This window comes from Ranitomeya variabilis, chromosome 1 (genome assembly GCF_051348905.1).
Source record: "Ranitomeya variabilis isolate aRanVar5 chromosome 1, aRanVar5.hap1, whole genome shotgun sequence".
Taxonomy (NCBI): domain Eukaryota; kingdom Metazoa; phylum Chordata; class Amphibia; order Anura; family Dendrobatidae; genus Ranitomeya; species Ranitomeya variabilis.
In genome coordinates, this window is record NC_135232.1 from 434,132,421 (window position 1) to 434,148,868 (window position 16,448).

The window sequence follows — 16,448 nt, forward strand, 5'->3', positions numbered from 1 at the left end:
ATGACATCATCAAATGATTATGACATCATCAGTTGGTTATGACATCATCAAATGATTATGACATCATCAGTTGATTATGACATCATCAATTGATTATGACATCATCAGTTGATTATGACATCATCAATTGATTATGACATCATCAAATGATTATGACATCATCAAATGATTATGACATCATCAGTTGATTATGACATCATCAAATGATTATGACACCATCAGTTGATTATGACATCATCAAATGGTTATGACATCATCAAATGATTATGACATCATCAAATGGTTATGACATCATCAAATGATTATGATATCATCAGTTGATTATGACATCATCAAATGATTATGACATCATCAGTTGATTATGACATCATCAAATGATTATGACATCGTCAAATGATTATGACATCATCAGTTGATTATGACATCATCAAATGATTATGACATCATCAAATGATTATGACATCATCAGTTGATTATGACATCATCAAATGATTATGACATCATCAAATTATTATGACATCATCAAATGATTATGACATCATCAGTTGATTATGACATCATCAGTTGATTATGACATCATCAGTTGATTATGACATCATCAAATGATTATGACATCATCAGTTGATTATGACATCATCAGTTGATTATGACATCATCAAATGATTATGACATCATCAAATGATTATGACATCATCAGTTGATTATGACATCATCAAATGATTATGACATCATCAAATGATTATGACATCATCAGTTGATTATGACATCATCAGTTGATTATGACATAATCAAATGATTATGACATCATCAGTTGATTATGACATCATCAAATAATTATGACATCATCAGTTGATTATGACATCATCAAATGATTATGACATCATCAGTTGATTATGACATCATCAAATGATTATGACATCATCAAATGATTATGACATCATCAGTTGATTATGACATCATCAAATGATTATGACGTCATCAGTTGATTATGACATCATCAAATTATTATGACATCATCAGTTGATTATGACATCATCAGTTGATTATGACATCATCAGTTGATTATGACATCATCAAATGATTATGACATCATCAAATGATTATGACATCATCAGTTGATTACGACATCATCAGTTGATTATGACATCATCAGTTGATTATGACATCATCAGTTGATTATGACATCATCAAATGATTATGACATCATCAGTTGATTATGACATCATCAGTTGATTACGACATCATCAGTTGATTATGACATCATCAAATGATTATGACATCATCAAATGATTATGACATCATCAGTTGATTATGACATCATCAAATGATTATGACATCATCAAATGATTATGACATCATCAGTTGATTATGACATCATCAAATGATTACAACATCTTCAGTTGATTATGACATCATCAAATGATTATGACATCATCAGTTGATTATGACATCATCAGTTGATTATGACATCATCAGTTGATTATGACATCATCAGTTGATTATGACATCATCAAATGATTATGACATCATCAGTTGATTATGACATCATCAGTTGATTATGACATCATCAAATGATTATGACATCATCAGTTGATTATGACATCATCAGTTGATTATGACATCATCAAATGATTATGACATCATCAAATGATTATGACATCATCAAATGATTATGACATCATCAGTTGATTATGACATCATCAAATGATTATGACATCATCAAATGATTATGACATCATCAGTTGATTATGACATCATCAGTTGATTATGACATCAACAGTTGATTATAACATCATCAGTTGATTATGACATCATCAAATGATTATGACATCATCAGTTGATTATGACATCATCAAATGATTATGACATCATCAAATGATTATGACATCATCAAATGATTATGACATCATCAAATGATTATGACATCATCAGTTGATTATGACATCATCAGTTGATTATGACATCATCAAATGATTATGACATCATCAAATGATTATGACATCATCAGTTGATTATGACATCATCAAATGATTATGACATCATCAAATGATTATGACATCATCAGTTGATTATGACATCATCAAATGATTACAACATCTTCAGTTGATTATGACATCATCAAATGATTATGACATCATCAGTTGATTATGACATCATCAGTTGATTATGACATTATCAGTTGATTATGACATCATCAGTTGATTATGACATCATCAGTTGATTATGACATCATCAAATGATTATGACATCATCAAATTATTATGACATCATCAAATGATTATGACATCATCAAATGATTATGACATCATCAAATGATTATGACATCATCAGTTGATTATGACATCATCAGTTGATTATGACATCATCAAATGATTATGACATCATCAAATGATTATGACATCATCAAATGATTATGACATCATCAAATTATTATGACATCATCAGTTGATTATGACATCATCAGTTGATTATGACATCATCAGTTGATTATGACATCAACAGTTGATTATGACATCATCAAATGATTATGACATCATCAAATGATTATGACATCATCAGTTGATTATGACATCATCAAATGATTATGACATCATCAAATTATTATGACATCATCAGTTGATTATGACATCATCAAATGATTATGACATCATCAAATGATTATGACATCATCAGTTGATTATGACATCATCAGTTGGTTATGACATCATCAAATGATTATGACATCATCAAATTAATATGACATCATCAAATGATTATGACATCATCAAATGATTATGACATCATCAAATTATTATGACATCATCAGTTGATTATGACATCATCAAATTATTATGACATCATCAAATGATTATGACATCATCAAATGATTATGACATCATCAGTTGATTATGACATCATCAAATGATTATGACACCATCAGTTGATTATGACATCATCAGTTGATTATAACATCATCAAATGATTATGACATCATCAAATGGTTATGACATCATCAGTTGATTATGACATCATCAGTTGATTATGACATCATCAAATGATTATGACATCATCAGTTGATTATGACATCATCAAATGATTATGACATCATCAAATGATTTTGACATCATCAGTTGATTATGACATCATCAAATGATTATGACATCATCAAATGATTATGACATCATCAGTTGATTATGACATCATCAAATGATTATGACATCATCAAATGATTATGACATCATCAGTTGATTATGACATCATCAAATGATTATGATATCATCAAATTATTATGACATCATCAAATGATTATGACATCATCAGTTGATTATGACATCATCAATTGATTATGACATCATCAGTTGATTATGACATCATCAGTTTATTATGACATCATCAAATGATTATGACATCATCAGTTGATTATGACATCATCAAATGATTATGACATCATCAAATGATTATGACATCATCAGTTGATTATGACATCATCAGTTGATTATGACATCATCAGTTGATCATGACATCATCAGTTGATTATGACATCATCAGTTGATTATGACATCATCAAATGATTATGACATCATCAAATGATTATGACATCATCAAATGATTATGACATCATCAGTTGATTATGACATCATCAGTTGATTATGACATCATCAAATGATTATGACATCATCAAATGATTATGACATCATCAGTTGATTATGACATCATCAGTTGATTATGACATCATCAGTTGATTATGACATCATCAAATGATTATGACATCATCAGTTGATTATGACATCATCAGTTGATTACGACATCATCAGTTGATTATGACATCATCAAATGATTATGACATCATCAAATGATTATGACATCATCAGTTGATTATGACATCATCAAATGATTATGACATCATCAAATGATTATGACATCATCAGTTGATTATGACATCATCAAATGATTACAACATCTTCAGTTGATTATGACATCATCAAATGATTATGACATCATCAGTTGATTATGACATCATCAGTTGATTATGACATCATCAGTTGATTATGACATCATCAAATGATTATGACATCATCAGTTGATTATGACATCATCAGTTGATTATGACATCATCAAATGATTATGACATCATCAGTTGATTATGACATCATCAGTTGATTATGACATCATCAAATGATTATGACATCATCAAATGATTATGACATCATCAAATGATTATGACATCATCAGTTGATTATGACATCATCAAATGATTATGACATCATCAAATGATTATGACATCATCAGTTGATTATGACATCATCAGTTGATTATGACATCAACAGTTGATTATAACATCATCAGTTGATTATGACATCATCAAATGATTATGACATCATCAGTTGATTATGACATCATCAAATGATTATGACATCATCAGTTGATTATGACATCATCAGTTGATTATGACATCATCAGTTGATTATGACATCATCAGTTGATTATGACATCATCAAATGATTATGACATCATCAGTTGATTATGACATCATCAGTTGATTATGACATCATCAAATGATTATGACATCATCAGTTGATTATGACATCATCAGTTGATTATGACATCATCAAATGATTATGACATCATCAAATGATTATGACATCATCAAATGATTATGACATCATCAGTTGATTATGACATCATCAAATGATTATGACATCATCAAATGATTATGACATCATCAGTTGATTATGACATCATCAGTTGATTATGACATCAACAGTTGATTATAACATCATCAGTTGATTATGACATCATCAAATGATTATGACATCATCAGTTGATTATGACATCATCAAATGATTATGACATCATCAAATGATTATGACATCATCAAATGATTATGACATCATCAAATGATTATGACATCATCAGTTGATTATGACATCATCAGTTGATTATGACATCATCAAATGATTATGACATCATCAAATGATTATGACATCATCAGTTGATTATGACATCATCAAATGATTATGACATCATCAAATGATTATGACATCATCAGTTGATTATGACATCATCAAATGATTACAACATCTTCAGTTGATTATGACATCATCAAATGATTATGACATCATCAGTTGATTATGACATCATCAGTTGATTATGACATTATCAGTTGATTATGACATCATCAGTTGATTATGACATCATCAGTTGATTATGACATCATCAAATGATTATGACATCATCAAATTATTATGACATCATCAAATGATTATGACATCATCAAATGATTATGACATCATCAAATGATTATGACATCATCAGTTGATTATGACATCATCAGTTGATTATGACATCATCAAATGATTATGACATCATCAAATGATTATGACATCATCAAATGATTATGACATCATCAAATTATTATGACATCATCAGTTGATTATGACATCATCAGTTGATTATGACATCATCAGTTGATTATGACATCAACAGTTGATTATGACATCATCAAATGATTATGACATCATCAAATGATTATGACATCATCAGTTGATTATGACATCATCAAATGATTATGACATCATCAAATTATTATGACATCATCAGTTGATTATGACATCATCAAATGATTATGACATCATCAAATGATTATGACATCATCAGTTGATTATGACATCATCAGTTGGTTATGACATCATCAAATGATTATGACATCATCAAATTAATATGACATCATCAAATGATTATGACATCATCAAATGATTATGACATCATCAAATTATTATGACATCATCAGTTGATTATGACATCATCAAATTATTATGACATCATCAAATGATTATGACATCATCAAATGATTATGACATCATCAGTTGATTATGACATCATCAAATGATTATGACACCATCAGTTGATTATGACATCATCAGTTGATTATAACATCATCAAATGATTATGACATCATCAAATGGTTATGACATCATCAGTTGATTATGACATCATCAGTTGATTATGACATCATCAAATGATTATGACATCATCAGTTGATTATGACATCATCAAATGATTATGACATCATCAAATGATTTTGACATCATCAGTTGATTATGACATCATCAAATGATTATGACATCATCAAATGATTATGACATCATCAGTTGATTATGACATCATCAAATGATTATGACATCATCAAATGATTATGACATCATCAGTTGATTATGACATCATCAAATGATTATGATATCATCAAATTATTATGACATCATCAAATGATTATGACATCATCAGTTGATTATGACATCATCAATTGATTATGACATCATCAGTTGATTATGACATCATCAGTTTATTATGACATCATCAAATGATTATGACATCATCAGTTGATTATGACATCATCAAATGATTATGACATCATCAAATGATTATGACATCATCAGTTGATTATGACATCATCAGTTGATTATGACATCATCAGTTGATCATGACATCATCAGTTGATTATGACATCATCAGTTGATTATGACATCATCAAATGATTATGACATCATCAAATGATTATGACATCATCAAATGATTATGACATCATCAGTTGATTATGACATCATCAGTTGATTATGACATCATCAAATGATTATGACATCATCAAATGATTATGACATCATCAGTTGATTATGACATCATCAGTTGATTATGACATCATCAGTTGATTATGACATCATCAAATGATTATGACATCATCAGTTGATTATGACATCATCAGTTGATTACGACATCATCAGTTGATTATGACATCATCAAATGATTATGACATCATCAAATGATTATGACATCATCAGTTGATTATGACATCATCAAATGATTATGACATCATCAAATGATTATGACATCATCAGTTGATTATGACATCATCAAATGATTACAACATCTTCAGTTGATTATGACATCATCAAATGATTATGACATCATCAGTTGATTATGACATCATCAGTTGATTATGACATCATCAGTTGATTATGACATCATCAAATGATTATGACATCATCAGTTGATTATGACATCATCAGTTGATTATGACATCATCAAATGATTATGACATCATCAAATGATTATGACATCATCAAATGATTATGACATCATCAGTTGATTATGACATCATCAAATGATTATGACATCATCAAATGATTATGACATCATCAGTTGATTATGACATCATCAGTTGATTATGACATCAACAGTTGATTATAACATCATCAGTTGATTATGACATCATCAGTTGATTATGACATCATCAGTTGATTATGACATCATCAGTTGATTATGACATCATCAAATGATTATGACATCATCAGTTGATTATGACATCATCAAATGATTATGACATCATCAGTTGATTATGACATCATCAGTTGATTATGACATCATCAAATGATTATGACATCATCAAATGATTATGACATCATCAGTTGATTATGACATCATCAAATGATTATGACATCATCAAATGATTATGACATCATCAGTTGATTATGACATCATCAAATGATTACAACATCTTCAGTTGATTATGACATCATCAAATGATTATGACATCATCAGTTGATTATGACATCATCAGTTGATTATGACATTATCAGTTGATTATGACATCATCAGTTGATTATGACATCATCAGTTGATTATGACATCATCAAATGATTATGACATCATCAAATTATTATGACATCATCAAATGATTATGACATCATCAAATGATTATGACATCATCAAATGATTATGACATCATCAGTTGATTATGACATCATCAGTTGATTATGACATCATCAAATGATTATGACATCATCAAATGATTATGACATCATCAAATTATTATGACATCATCAGTTGATTATGACATCATCAGTTGATTATGACATCATCAGTTGATTATGACATCAACAGTTGATTATGACATCATCAAATGATTATGACATCATCAAATGATTATGACATCATCAGTTGATTATGACATCATCAAATGATTATGACATCATCAAATTATTATGACATCATCAGTTGATTATGACATCATCAAATGATTATGACATCATCAAATGATTATGACATCATCAGTTGATTATGACATCATCAGTTGATTATGACATCATCAGTTGGTTATGACATCATCAAATTAATATGACATCATCAAATGATTATGACATCATCAAATGATTATGACATCATCAAATTATTATGACATCATCAGTTGATTATGACATCATCAAATTATTATGACATCATCAAATGATTATGACATCATCAAATGATTATGACATCATCAGTTGATTATGACATCATCAAATGATTATGACACCATCAGTTGATTATGACATCATCAGTTGATTATAACATCATCAAATGATTAAGACATCATCAAATGGTTATGACATCATCAGTTGATTATGACATCATCAGTTGATTATGACATCATCAAATGATTATGACATCATCAGTTGATTATGACATCATCAAATGATTATGACATCATCAAATGATTTTGACATCATCAGTTGATTATGACATCATCAAATGATTATGACATCATCAAATGATTATGACATCATCAGTTGATTATGACATCATCAAATGATTATGACATCATCAAATGATTATGACATCATCAGTTGATTATGACATCATCAAATGATTATGATATCATCAAATTATTATGACATCATCAAATGATTATGACATCATCAGTTGATTATGACATCATCAATTGATTATGACATCATCAGTTGATTATGACATCATCAGTTTATTATGACATCATCAAATGATTATGACATCATCAGTTGATTATGACATCATCAAATGATTATGACATCATCAAATGATTATGACATCATCAGTTGATTATGACATCATCAGTTGATTATGACATCATCAGTTGATCATGACATCATCAGTTGATTATGACATCATCAGTTGATTATGACATCATCAAATGATTATGACATCATCAAATGATTATGACATCATCAAATGATTATGACATCATCAGTTGATTATGACATCATCAGTTGATTATGACATCATCAGTTGATTATGACATCATCAGTTGATTATGACATCATCAAATGATTATGACATCATCAAATGATTATGACATCATCAGTTAATTATGACATCATCAGTTGATTATGACATCATCAGTTGATTATGACATCATCAGTTGATCATGACATCATCAGTTGATTATGACATCATCAGTTGATTATGACATCATCAAATGATTATGACATCATCAAATGATTATGACATCATCAAATGATTATGACATCATCAGTTGATTATTACATCATCAGTTGATTATGACATCATCAAATGATTATGACATCATCAAATGATTATGACATCATCAGTTGATTATGACATCATCAGTTGATTATGACATCATCAGTTGATTATGACATCATCAATGATTATGACATCATCAAATGATTATGACATCATCAAATGATTATGACATCATCAGTTGATTATGACATCATCAGTTGATTATGACATCATCAAATGATTATGACATCATCAAATGATTATGACATCATCAGTTGATTATGACATCATCAGTTGATTATGACATCATCAGTTGATTATGACATCATCATTTGATTATGACATCATCAAATGATTATGACATCATCAGTTGATTATGACATCATCAGTTGATTATGACATCATCAGTTGATTATGACATCATCAAATGATTATGACATCATCAAATGATTATGACATCATCAGTTGATTATGACATCATCAAATGATTATGACATCATCAAATGATTATGACATCATCAGTTGATTATGACATCATCAGTTGATCATGACATCATCAGTTGATTATGACATCATCAGTTGATTATGACATCATCAGTTGATTATGACATCATCAGTTGATTATGACATCATCAAATGATTATGACATCATCAAATGATTATGACATCATCAAATGATTATGACATCATCAGTTGATTATGACATCATCAGTTGATCATGACATCATCAGTTGATTATGACATCATCAGTTGATTATGACATCATCAAATGATTATGACATCATCAGTTGATTATGACATCATCAGTTGATTATGACATCATCAGTTGATTATGACATCATCAAATGAATATGACATCATCAAATGATTATGACATCATCAAATGATTATGACATCATCAGTTGATTATGACATCATCAGTTGATTATGACATCATCAGTTGATTATGACATCATCAGTTGATCATGACATCATCAGTTGATTATGACATCATCAGTTGATTATGACATCATCAAATGATTATGACATCATCAAATGATTATGACATCATCAGTTGATTATGACATCATCAGTTGATTATGACATCATCAAATGATTATGACATCATCAGTTGATTATGACATCATCAAATGATTATGACATCATCAAATGATTATGACATCATCAAATGATTATGACATCATCAGTTGATTATGACATCATCAAATGATTATGACATCATCAGTTGATTATGACATCATCATTTGATTATGACATCATCAGTTGATTATGACATCATCAGTTGATTATGACATCATCAAATGATTATGACATCATCAAATGATTATGACATCATCAGTTGATTATGACATCATCAGTTGATTATGACATCATCAGTTGATTATGACATCATCAAATGATTATGACATCATCAAATGATTATGACATCATCAAATGATTATGACATCATCAGTTGATTATGACATCATCAGTTGATTATGACATCATCAGTTGATTATGACATCATCAAATGATTATGACATCATCAAATGATTATGACATCATCAGTTGATTATGACATCATCAGTTGATTATGACATCATCAGTTGATTATGACATCATCATTTGATTATGACATCATCAGTTGATTATGACATCATCAGTTGATTATGACATCATCAAATGATTATGACATCATCAAATGATTATGACATCATCAGTTGATTATGACATCATCATTTGATTATGACATCATCAGTTGATTATGACATCATCAGTTGATTATGACATCATCAAATGATTATGACATCATCAAATGATTATGACATCATCAGTTGATTATGACATCATCAGTTGATTATGACATCATCAGTTGATTATGACATCATCAAATGATTATGACATCATCAAATGATTATGACATCATCAGTTGATTATGACATCATCAGTTGATTATGACATCATCAGTTGATTATGACATCATCAAATGATTATGACATCATCAAATGATTATGACATCATCAGTTGATTATGACATCATCAGTTGATTATGACATCATCAGTTGATTATGACATCATCAAATGATTATGACATCATCAGTTGATTATGACATCATCAAATGATTATGACATCATCAGTTGATCATGACATCATCAGTTGATTATGACATCATCAGTTGATTATGACATCATCAAATGATTATGACATCATCAGTTGATTATGACATCATCAGTTGATCATGACATCATCAGTTGATTATGACATCATCAAATGATTATGACATCATCAAATGATTATGACATCATCAGTTGATTATGACATCATCAAATGATTACAACATCTTCAGTTGATTATGACATCATCAAATGATTATGACATCATCAGTTGATTATGACATCATCACTTGATTATGACATCATCAGTTGATCATGACATCATCAGTTGATTATGACATCATCAGTTGATTATGACATCATCAAATGATTATGACATCATCAAATGATTATGACATCATCAAATGATTATGACATCATCAGTTGATTATGACATCATCAAATGATTATGACATCATCAAATTATTATGACATCATCAAATGATTATGACATCATCAGTTGATTATGACATCATCAAATGATTATGACATCATCAAATGATTATGACATCATCAGTTGATTATGACATCATCAGTTGATTATGACATCATCAGTTGATTATGACATCATCAATGATTATGACATCATCAAATGATTATGACATCATCAAATGATTATGACATCATCAGTTGATTATGACATCATCAGTTGATTATGACATCATCAAATGATTATGACATCATCAAATGATTATGACATCATCAGTTGATTATGACATCATCAGTTGATTATGACATCATCAGTTGATTATGACATCATCAAATGATTATGACATCATCAAATGATTATGACATCATCAGTTGATTATGACATCATCAATTGATTATGACATCATCAGTTGATTATGACATCATCAGTTGATTATGACATCATCAGTTGATTATGACATCATCAAATGATTATGACATCATCAAATGATTATGACATCATCAAATGATTTTGACATCATCAGTTGATTATGACATCATCAGTTGATTATGACATCATCAGTTGATTATGACATCATCAGTTGATTATGACATCATCAAATGATTATGACATCATCAGTTGATTATGACATCATCAGTTGATTATGACATCATCAGTTGATTATGACATCATCAAATGATTATTACATCATCAAATGATTATGACATCATCAGTTGATTATGACATCATCAAATGATTATGACATCATCAAATGATTATGACATCATCAGTTGATTATGACATCATCAGTTGATCATGACATCATCAGTTGATTATGACATCATCAGTTGATTATGACATCATCAAATGATTATGACATCATCAGTTGATTATGACATCATCAGTTGATTATGACATCATCAAATGATTATGACATCATCAAATGATTATGACATCATCAAATGATTATGACATCATCAGTTGATTATGACATCATCAGTTGATCATGACATCATCAGTTGATTATGACATCATCAGTTGATTATGACATCATCAAATGATTATGACATCATCAGTTGATTATGACATCATCAGTTGATTATGACATCATCAGTTGATTATGACATCATCAGTTGATTATGACATCATCAAATGATTATGACATCATCAAATGATTATGACATCATCAGTTGATTATGACATCATCAGTTGATTATGACATCATCAGTTGATTATGACATCATCAAATGATTATGACATCATCAAATGATTATGACATCATCAAATGATTATGACATCATCAGTTGATTATGACATCATCAGTTGATTATGACATCATCAGTTGATTATGACATCATCAGTTGATTATGACATCATCAAATGATTATGACATCATCAGTTGATTATGACATCATCAAATGATTATGACATCATCAGTTGATTATGACATCATCAGTTGATTATAACATCATCAGTTGATTATGACATCATCAAATGATTATGACATCATCAGTTGGTTATGACATCATCAAATGATTATGACATCATCAGTTGATTATGACATCATCAATTGATTATGACATCATCAGTTGATTATGACATCATCAATTGATTATGACATCATCAAATGATTATGACATCATCAAATGATTATGACATCATCAGTTGATTATGACATCATCAAATGATTATGACACCATCAGTTGATTATGACATCATCAAATGGTTATGACATCATCAAATGATTATGACATCATCAAATGGTTATGACATCATCAAATGATTATGATATCATCAGTTGATTATGACATCATCAAATGATTATGACATCATCAGTTGATTATGACATCATCAAATGATTATGACATCATCAAATGATTATGACATCATCAGTTGATTATGACATCATCAAATGATTATGACATCATCAAATGATTATGACATCATCAGTTGATTATGACATCATCAAATGATTATGACATCATCAAATTATTATGACATCATCAAATGATTATGACATCATCAGTTGATTATGACATCATCAGTTGATTATGACATCATCAAATGATTATGACATCATCAGTTGATTATGACATCATCAAATGATTATGACATCATCAGTTGATTATGACATCATCAATTGATTATGACATCATCAGTTGATTATGACATCATCAAATGATTATGACATCATCAAATGATTATGACATCATCAGTTGATTATGACATCATCAGTTGATTATGACATCATCAAATGATTATGACATCATCAGTTGATTATGACATCATCAAATGATTATGACATCATCAGTTGATTATGACATCATCAGTTGATTATAACATCATCAGTTGATTATGACATCATCAAATGATTATGACATCATCAGTTGGTTATGACATCATCAAATGATTATGACATCATCAGTTGATTATGACATCATCAATTGATTATGACATCATCAGTTGATTATGACATCATCAATTGATTATGACATCATCAAATGATTATGACATCATCAAATGATTATGACATCATCAGTTGATTATGACATCATCAAATGATTATGACACCATCAGTTGATTATGACATCATCAAATGGTTATGACATCATCAAATGATTATGACATCATCAAATGGTTATGACATCATCAAATGATTATGATATCATCAGTTGATTATGACATCATCAAATGATTATGACATCATCAGTTGATTATGACATCATCAAATGATTATGACATCATCAAATGATTATGACATCATCAGTTGATTATGACATCATCAAATGATTATGACATCATCAAATGATTATGACATCATCAGTTGATTATGACATCATCAAATGATTATGACATCATCAAATTATTATGACATCATCAAATGATTATGACATCATCAGTTGATTATGACATCATCAGTTGATTATGACATCATCAAATGATTATGACATCATCAGTTGATTATGACATCATCAAATGATTATGACATCATCAGTTGATTATGACATCATCAATTGATTATGACATCATCAGTTGATTATGACATCATCAAATGATTATGACATCATCAAATGATTATGACATCATCAGTTGATTATGACATCATCAAATGATTATGACATCATCAGTTGATTATGACATCATCAATTGATTATGACATCATCAGTTGATTATGACATCATCAGTTGATTATGACATCATCAAATGATTATGACATCATCAGTTGATTATGACATCATTAAATGATTATGACATCATCAAATGATTATGACATCATCAGTTGATTATGACATCATCAGTTGATTATGACATCATCAGTTGATTATGACATCATCAGTTGATCATGACATCATCAGTTGATTATGACATCATCAGTTGATTATGACATCATCAAATGATTATGACATCATCAAATGATTATGACATCATCAAATGATTATGACATCATCAAATGATTATGACATCATCAGTTGATTATGACATCATCAGTTGATTATGACATCATCAGTTGATTATGACATCATCAGTTGATTATGACATCATCAGTTGATTATGACATCATCAAATGATTATGACATCATCAGTTGATTATGACATCATCAGTTGATTATGACATCATCAAATGATTATGACATCATCAAATGATTATGACATCATCAGTTGATTATGACATCATCAGTTGATTATGACATCATCAAATGATTATGACATCATCAAATGATTATGACATCATCAGTTGATTATGACATCATCAGTTGATTATGACATCATCAGTTGATTATGACATCATCAGTTGATTATGACATCATCAAATGATTATGACATCATCAGTTGATTATGACATCATCAGTTGATTATGACATCATCAAATGATTATGACATCATCAAATGATTATGACATCATCAGTTGATTATGACATCATCAAATGATTATGACATCATCAAATGATTATGACATCATCAGTTGATTATGACATCATCAGTTGATCATGACATCATCAGTTGATTATGACATCATCAGTTGATTATGACATCATCAAATGATTATGACATCATCAGTTGATTATGACATCATCAGTTGATTATGACATCATCAAATGATTAAGACATCATCAAATGATTATGACATCATCAAATGATTATGACATCATCAGTTGATTATGACATCATCAGTTGATTATGACATCATCAGTTGATCATGACATCATCAGTTGATTATGACATCATCAGTTGATTATGACATCATCAGTTGATTATGACATCATCAAATGATTATGACATCATCAAATGATTATGACATCATCAGTTGATTATGACATCATCAGTTGATTATGACATCATCAAATGATTATGACATCATCAGTTGATTATGACATCATCAGTTGATTATGACATCATCAAATGAATATGACATCATCAAATGATTATGACATCATCAAATGATTATGACATCATCAAATGATTATGACATCATCAGTTGATTATGACATCATCAGTTGATTATGACATCATCAGTTGATCATGACATCATCAGTTGATTATGACATCATCAGTTGATTATGACATCATCAAATGATTATGACATCATCAAATGATTATGACATCATCAGTT